The following is an 8,532-nucleotide window of genomic DNA, read 5'->3' as shown; positions in this document are numbered from 1 at the left end:
GTAATAAAACAGTAATATATTTAATCGAGATATTGAGAAGCGAAAGCGTCGCGCGTCGCCCGTCGCTTTCGTGTCGGCTTGGTAAGAAGGAGATAGAAAACGATATATCTGTCTTCTTCTACGATCCGAAGCTAGCCGAAGCGCCGAGCTCACACGTACGCTGTTTTCGCTTGTGGTTGTGCGTTGTTCTCGTCGGACTTCTGGCATCACTGCCGAGGAGTTACAAAAACGTATAACAGAATAAAGCATAATTATTATTGGGAAAATTTAAAATTAGACGTACAAAAATACATACAACAGTGCTTGCAATGTCAGTTAAAAAAACTTGTTAGAGTAAAAACAAAACAACCTATGGTAATTACAGACACACCAGGATCTTCGTTCGATAAAGCAGCTATGGACATAGTAGGTCTGCTACCAAAAACAAAAAGAGACAACGAGTACATCTTAACATTACAATATCAATTAACAAAATTTTGCATGGGTATACCGTTACCAGATCAAACCTCCAAAACAATCGCAGAAGCTTTCGTAGATTTATTTGCATACTAGGAGCGCCGAAAGTCATTCTAACAGATCAAGGAAGAAATTTTATTAGTGATCTGATGAGAAAAATTGCTAAATTATTTAAAATTCCGCACAACCGCTTTTCATCCGCAATCTAACGGATCCTTGCAAAGATCGCATCACGCCTTAGGCGAATATTTAAAACAATATACGAATGAGCAAAAGCAGTGAGATAGATGGATCGGTTTATCAATGTTTAATTATAATACTAGCATATATGAAGCTACTAAACATACACCCTATGAATTGGTCTTCGGAAAGATAGCAAGAATACCTTCGAATGAAATTTTGGCCTCCGAGGATAAATTGGCAAATTACGACGAATACTTAATAAATTTAGTAACACAGTTACATACAATGTAGAGGAACGCGATTAAAGCGAAAAATAGATCAAAAGATTATTACGACAGAAAAATCAATCCTCAAAACTTCAAACCTGAATCAAGAGATCAAGTATTTCTATTAAAAGGGCCTCAGCCGGAAAAATTCGGAGACCATTATACAGGACCTCATAAAGTTTCAGAAATATTAAAAAGGAATAATGTAAAAATCAAGATAAAGAAAAACAGTAGAATCGTACATCCTAACCGTTTACAAATTTCTCATATCGAACCCAACAATTAATATATAAATTATATATATACACATGTTACAATAAATAAATTTCAGATGGACTCCCAACCGGAAGAATAATTACCATAATATCTTAATAATGGGTTTACGTACGGCATACGGAATAATTGGATACGACTGTGGCTCAGCGTCAGCTAATCTCACTACTCTCTCGTTATTGAATATAGAAGAATGTGATATACCTCAACAAAATGTGAATTCTAGTAGAATTTATGTACAATTCCTTCAAATCAACGAATTTTAATTCGTAAAAGTAATATAATGTAAAGTCGAGGTTGATAGATTAATCCGTAAATACGGGATGTTTTCGCATAGCATGGATATATTTAATGGAAAGTATGCATATGTACAAGAAGTATCTCGCGAAGCATGTCAACGCATGCATGCCTACGGAACCTTTCAAATATCCGAAACATTTATAACTGGATTTAAATCCAATCAAACCGCCACCCACCCCAATATTAGCTGGCCATGTAGAAACCGACGGATCATGTTCCGGAAGTACATACTCCGATTCTTACGGAACATGGGCGGATGCCGTCGTATTAGGTAGCATAAAATTTACATTACAAGATTACATAGCCGACGTACGAATCAACACAAATAGAGTATAGCTAAGATCTCGTAAGATGGCGGAAGCTGCGAATTCAGTAATACTCACTTCTCAGATATCGAAGGAGGGGATACCTTCTAGGATCCCGTGCCGGCAGACACATGTAAATTCTCAAATTACGGCATACTTTATGAAGGATACGCCGACAACATACTTGACAATTTAAATCAACAGGCTCAAGTAGTTTATTCTTTAACTACACAAAATACAATATTCGCTTTAACTAGCAAAGGAAAATTTATAACCTGTGGATACACATTTACGCGTACAGAACACCCAAAATTGGTAATTTTTGAGACTTCACCTGGTGTTGCAATCTTTCAAAAACAATCACGCGTAATGAATCTTGATATTTTTACTTACATGAATTCTAAATTCGTGTATGTGGAAAAACATATTCGTACTCAGATAAACCAATTATATAGAAATATATTACTACAATTATATAGAAATATATTACTACAACAATGTAACCAGAGCAGCAGATGTTACAAAATACACTAGCTATCGCTACACAATCTCCTGACATTTTCGCATATCATTTGATCAAAGGGCCCGGATATATAGCATTACTGGCGGGAGAAGTAATTCACATAGTAAAATGTGTCCCGGTCGAAGTAAGATTGGCCAGATTAAGTAGAAGAATGCTACGATCAACTATCAGTTATCAGAGGAAACAAAACATTCTTTTTAACACAAACTCACATATTATTGCGACAAGGAGTTAAAACTGCGTGTAACGCCTTCGCTCCTTCCATGTATCTGTTAGGCGATTCATGGTACAAACTTACACCTAAACCAATAGATACAATGCCGCCTACTATAATGAAACCATTGACTAGACCCACATGGAAATATGTAAGCCCAGGGTCACTCGTCAGCGGGATATACTCAGAGGACGATCTGGAGGACCTAAGAGATCATATAATGTTCCCTGCTGAGCGGCCTGCTTTGCTTAACACGGTGGCAAGGGGAATAATGGGAAGAACGATGACCTTACAAGGCGGCTCAATTTCTAATTTACTAGACAAAGATGCGATAGAGAAAATAGCAATCTCAACGTGGCAAAAATTCTGGAATAATTTTTTAATTTTTGGAAACATTAGCGCTGGAATAATGAGGATATACCTGAGTATAAGAATTTTCAAATTAATATTAAATACGATAATACATGGTTATGCCTTACATACGGTATATAGTTGGTCCGTATACTTCCTGGGAGCCTTATGGGACTCTCTTACTCAACTATTATTACACATAAAAACAAGAACTTTACTAACCACTAGACAACCTCCTCCGGTGGTTAGTTGTCAAAATCAACCTATCTATACTGAAATCAAACAAGATTCAGATGGCATATATCCATCGGTTCCAACAGAGGAAACAACTATGTATACCTTGCAACTTAAACAATAATATTAAAATTACACATAAATATATATATATATATATATATATATTTATGTTATGTGTTTTAATTATGCCAATTGTTCGTCTCGTTATTCTGTGCATAAAAGTATTAGAGTAAGATAATCAAAAAATGAATATTTTATGAGATATCTTGTATTTTATGTCAAAATACTGCAACTTTGAAGTCTTATAACTCAAAAAATACTTAATGAAAAATACTTTGTCATAAGTGTTTTGGAAAGCTCTCGAGATGAGTTACAAGAATATGTAAAAATATACAGAGTGTTTTATTTAAAAAACTTGAAGTGACCTTCACGTGACCTTCAAATGACTTTTCAAGGTCAAACCAATGGTACCATCTTATGGCCCCCTCGAAACCATACAACTTTTGTCTGAAACATTTTTCTCTCTCGGCCTTGATTTTCGAGATATTCGACTGGATGGATTAAAATGGTCCACCCTGTATATATAATCAAGTATAAACAATATATCTACATATATATATATATATATATATATATAAGTAGCATCATTTTCCTTTTAATTAAGTACTCATCAATTCCAGTAAAAATAAAGAGAGAAGAGTAAGATAAGAGGATAGAAGAGAAGAAATAAGGAAGAAAATGCTAATACCTCAGTACTCATATCCTGGAATGCAAGACGAAAACTACGATTTAATCGACAGAGTGAATCCGAAAAATCATCCTGAAACGTACAGATACATGGTAGAGTTACGATGTGTTACAACATACGAAGGACTCTTTTATCAACATATGACAGAGTGTCTTAAAATCTGCCGAACCTGCTACAATAATCTTTCCGAGGAACAAAACCTCGAATATGCACTCGTATCACCGCATAATCTGGTTCACAAAAATTCAGCAGAAAATCAAAGGAACTGTACTACCTGTAAAAAACTCATAGTACGGATAAAACCTGCAATCGAATGCAGGGGATGTATAGAAAAATTTCTAGACACAGACAAAAAGTATCTGGACGAAGGATGGGGAGCTCCACATCTTATAAGTTAGCGGAACAAAATGAGCAGAACAAATTTTAATTAATATTTTTATTTGTTGCTTATTTGTTGCTAAAAAGTTGCCAAAGAAAAAAATTTGTTGCTCTGTAATTTTTTTTAAAAAACGATGTTCCGCTAAAAGAAGATTAAGTTAGCGGAACAATATATATTAACTAAAAAACTGTATTTAAAAATAATGTGAAAATTTGTTGCTAATTTATTGCTTGCAAAATAGAGTTAAAAACAACGGAAAACCTCTTAGCAGAATAAAATTATAAGAATGAACTATAAGAAAACAATTTATTGCTAAGTTAAATTTGGTGCCTGAATATTATTTGAATTTGTTGCTCTTGAAATATTCAACGCACGCACGCACGCACGCACGCACACATTCATACAAATAAGGGAAGACTCGCGCATTACAGACACACAAGATTCAAATCAGTCGATAGTACAGCGTTAGATTCATTCGGCACAGTTACTCTCGCTCATACTTATTTCGGTCGTTCGCTGACCCAAGAAATTCGTTTCACATATCGAGAGTTCTGATTAAGTCTTGAAAACTATTAAAGTCAGTGCCCAACAACGACCACCCGCCGAGCAAGAGCCACAACTGGGCCACAACCTGACCAGCAGCTGAAAAACAGCGAAACCTGCCTAAGTAGTAAGTGTATTTTCCTTCTCTCTTTTACTGTCGTTTCTTTTCCCTTTATTCAACCTTGTTCTTTATTTAAAGTGCCTAAAATCGTGTCGACCCGCCGATTCTCGCGAGCTAACCGAGACCATAGATCGGACGACACGACCGTGAGCGAAACCAACAGTTTTGATTCTCCCCCTTCTTCCCCGCAGTACCCGCGCTGTTCCAGCCCATTGAAGACGCTTTTCCCATCTACCCATTCTTACTCTGAAATAGATTTTCCTTCCCCATCATATTCCCCCGTACCTCTTTTACCTTCGGTTATCGATATATCCGATGACTCACCGCCGTCGTCTCCCCTAACCTTTTCTGATTCTTCGTCCGTGATCCTCTCGGATAATTCGTCGAACCACACGATAGAATTACCCGACTCCTCTTTAGAGTACTTTCCAGCAGATCCTGACACCTTCGCGCTCCCCTCTTTAGAATCGAAGCTTGCATCTATGTCCCATTCCGCTCTCCTCAACCTGATAGATAGCGTTTTCGAGGACGTCGAAATCGCGTCGTAACACATACTGCACTTTCGTAAATCTTTATTATTTTTTTTTATATAAACTATTGTGACAAACACCAACCAGAATAAAATCTTTAAAATCGCACTCGTTCCCCTTCTTTTCTGGTTGATGACCTCCGCACTTATGTAACATCCGCGATCCACACACACACACACGCACGCACGCACGCACGCACGCACACATTCATACAAATAATTTTAAGACCGATATTAATAAGATCATATGTATAACGTTAGGAATTAATTGAATAAATGTTAATCTAAAAATTAAATGATCGGTAAACTTATTTAACTCCCTCACTCTCTCCATGCGAAAGATCACACTTGGTCCCGTCCCGCGTAAAAGAGATTCGATTCTCTTACCAAAAAGGGACCACCGAGAGAGCGTTCGCATAACAGAGTAATAACGACACCTGTCGTTTATCTGTTTGCTAACCTGCAGCTCGCTCGACTGAGTCACTCGTCGATAAGACTTTTGACATCGGAACAGTTCCTGTTACGCCCTTCCTCTGACCATCCTTTCCACGGGCCTGGACGTAACAAAATATTCAACTTTGGAATTTTTTATTTGCAAAATAAGTGTAAAGAATGATTGAAAACCGCTCAGCGTGCAAAGTTATAAGAGTAAACTGCAAGAACAAAATTTGTTGCTCACTTAAATCTGATGCTGAGATATTGTCTGAATTGTTTACAAAATAAGTTTAAAAAAGCAATGATAGAAACTTGCTCAATGTGCAAAGTTACTAAAGATTAATGATATTTTTATAGAGTAAAACAAAAAATATTATGTGTATAAAATAAAAAGGTATTAGAATGTATATTTTATTGAATTTTATGATTTATCAAATCTGTCTCATTAATTACTATATTTTTTCCAGTAATTTGATATTCCAAAAGTATATAATAATTACTGTATTTCGACAAGCAGCTGCATATTACTCGATAATTAAATAAATTGTAAATTTTTCCTAATAACAATTAATAAGTCAGGAAGCGTCTATTATGATTCCTTTAGAGTACCTATTTTGCACTATTTCATTAATCAAAATCTAATAAAAGTTGAAATATGTATACAGTCGAAAACGGAAATTGAAAAACTGACTAAATAAAATTAATAATAATTTATGATACAATTGATGATGAAATAATATAATGCGATGATCTATTCAATCTTAGATTTTTTATGCTTTACTTTATGCAAAACATTCTCTGTATAAACTAGAAAAGGTTCAAACTTTTCCGATATTAATTGCTTCATTTCTTTAACTTCGAAAAAATCGATACTTTTTGACATAAGATTTTTCCAACTTTCTTCTGAGGAGCTGTTAAATTTTGTTTTCCACATTTTTCAGTTTTAGATATTAATGTACACTCTATTTTTACATAATTATCATAATTTTTAAAATTCCCGAAAAATTGTTTAATAGCATTTGTCTAAAAAAGTCATTTCCAAACTTACTTGACCAGTTTTAAATCTCTGTAAATGAATTAAAGATAAGCATTTTTTCATAACTTTTTATGATCTCGTTTTTATATGTCTAATAAGATACCTGCGTGTGCATACACGTGTATAAATATGTGTGTGTTTATACACAAGATAATTTTAAAATTTAAGATATAATATAATACGCATGTGCAGAGAGAAAGAATCAAACTAAATATGGAAATTATGTACCATTTTACAAATACCTTTTAAAATTCAAGATATTAATATAAGAAAAAATGACAAATTGGCAAAATTATTATATAGAGTATCTTTTCTTCACAATAACACGCGCGTTATTTTAAAGAAAAGATATTTTATAATAAGGTACTTACTATTAGTACAACCGTAATTAGCATTCTGTATCAAATAATATCTTCTAAAATTGACTTTACATTGAATTCATGTTTTATATTTTCTATGCTATATTATATTTTTACATTCTCCGTTTGTAAATCGTATACAGATTCGTTTTCCATATACTTTTGTAACTCATAAAATTGATATTTTTTTAAATACGTTAAATAATACGTTTTTTATTACGCTTATATTAACAGCGTCGTTTAATGAAGTATCGATAAACTGAATACTTCTGGATTAATTTTTATCTTTATTATACAAATTTATTTCAGAGAATATTTAATAACGTATAATTCATGCAAATTATATCTATCACAACAAATACATAATAATGTAATGGTGTATGTAGGATAGCTAAACGAGAGAGAGAGAGAGAGAGAGAGAGAGAGAGAGAGAGAGAGAGAGAGAGAGAGAGAGGGAGAGGGAGAGGGAGAGAGAGAGAGAGCGTGTGTGTGTGTAAGAAAAAAGGCGGCATTTACCAGAAAAATCGGTTATATGATGAGGTAGCGGCGTTCAAAAGAAATCGCGGCGTCCGATGAAAATAACGACGTTTGATTGAAATAGTGGCGTCTGATAGAAATCGCGGCGTCCGTTCAAAAAGAGTGCGGCGCATGAAACAGTGCCGCGCATGAAACAGTGCGGCTTATGATTACTTTTCTTAAAAGAAAATACAGCGACTGAGAAAAAGAAAACATCGAGGTTATATAAGAAAAGTGATTAGAGAACGAATATCTCAGTACGAGTTAAGCGACCTAGCAGGACATTTGTACAGATTTGATATTTCGCGCATGTTCTGAACGTATTCTTACGGTATTTCATCAGTCTCAATGAGACAATCAAAAGATAATTTACTTGTGATATTGATAGTGGCATTAGTATTAGTAGTGATACTATAGAGTGATATTTTGTGATATATAAAGTAGTTATATGATAAGAATTTAAAATGCATAGAGGAAGAAAAGGAAGTGTTTCTAAGGACCTCATAGTAAATACAATTTTGAAATATAAAAAGGATATAATAATAAATAATAAAGTAGTCAAAAAGTGCTTCAGTTTGGCAAAAAATTTCAAAAGAGTTGTCAAATACTGGACAAATTAAAGCAATATCGTTATATACATTTGTAACTTGTGATAGATACAATTTGCGTGAATTATTGGTATCAAATTTTCTAAAATAGATTTGCGCAATAAAAATCAAAATGAAAGTATTCAGTCCATAAATACTTCATTAAACGAC

At 34.2% G+C, this 8,532-nt stretch overlaps 1 pseudogene; it reads left to right on the top strand.

The window, feature by feature from the left end:
• LOC140675786 (uncharacterized) lies at positions 1–3,229 on the top strand (annotated as a pseudogene).
• The last annotated feature ends 5,303 nt before the right edge of the window (positions 3,230–8,532 follow it).

This window comes from Anoplolepis gracilipes, unplaced genomic scaffold, assembly GCF_047496725.1.
Source record: "Anoplolepis gracilipes unplaced genomic scaffold, ASM4749672v1 Contig18, whole genome shotgun sequence".
In the NCBI taxonomy this organism is placed as follows: domain Eukaryota; kingdom Metazoa; phylum Arthropoda; class Insecta; order Hymenoptera; family Formicidae; genus Anoplolepis; species Anoplolepis gracilipes.
The sequence above is the reverse complement of the archived record's forward strand: the minus strand, read 5'-3'. Positions and strand labels throughout refer to the sequence as shown.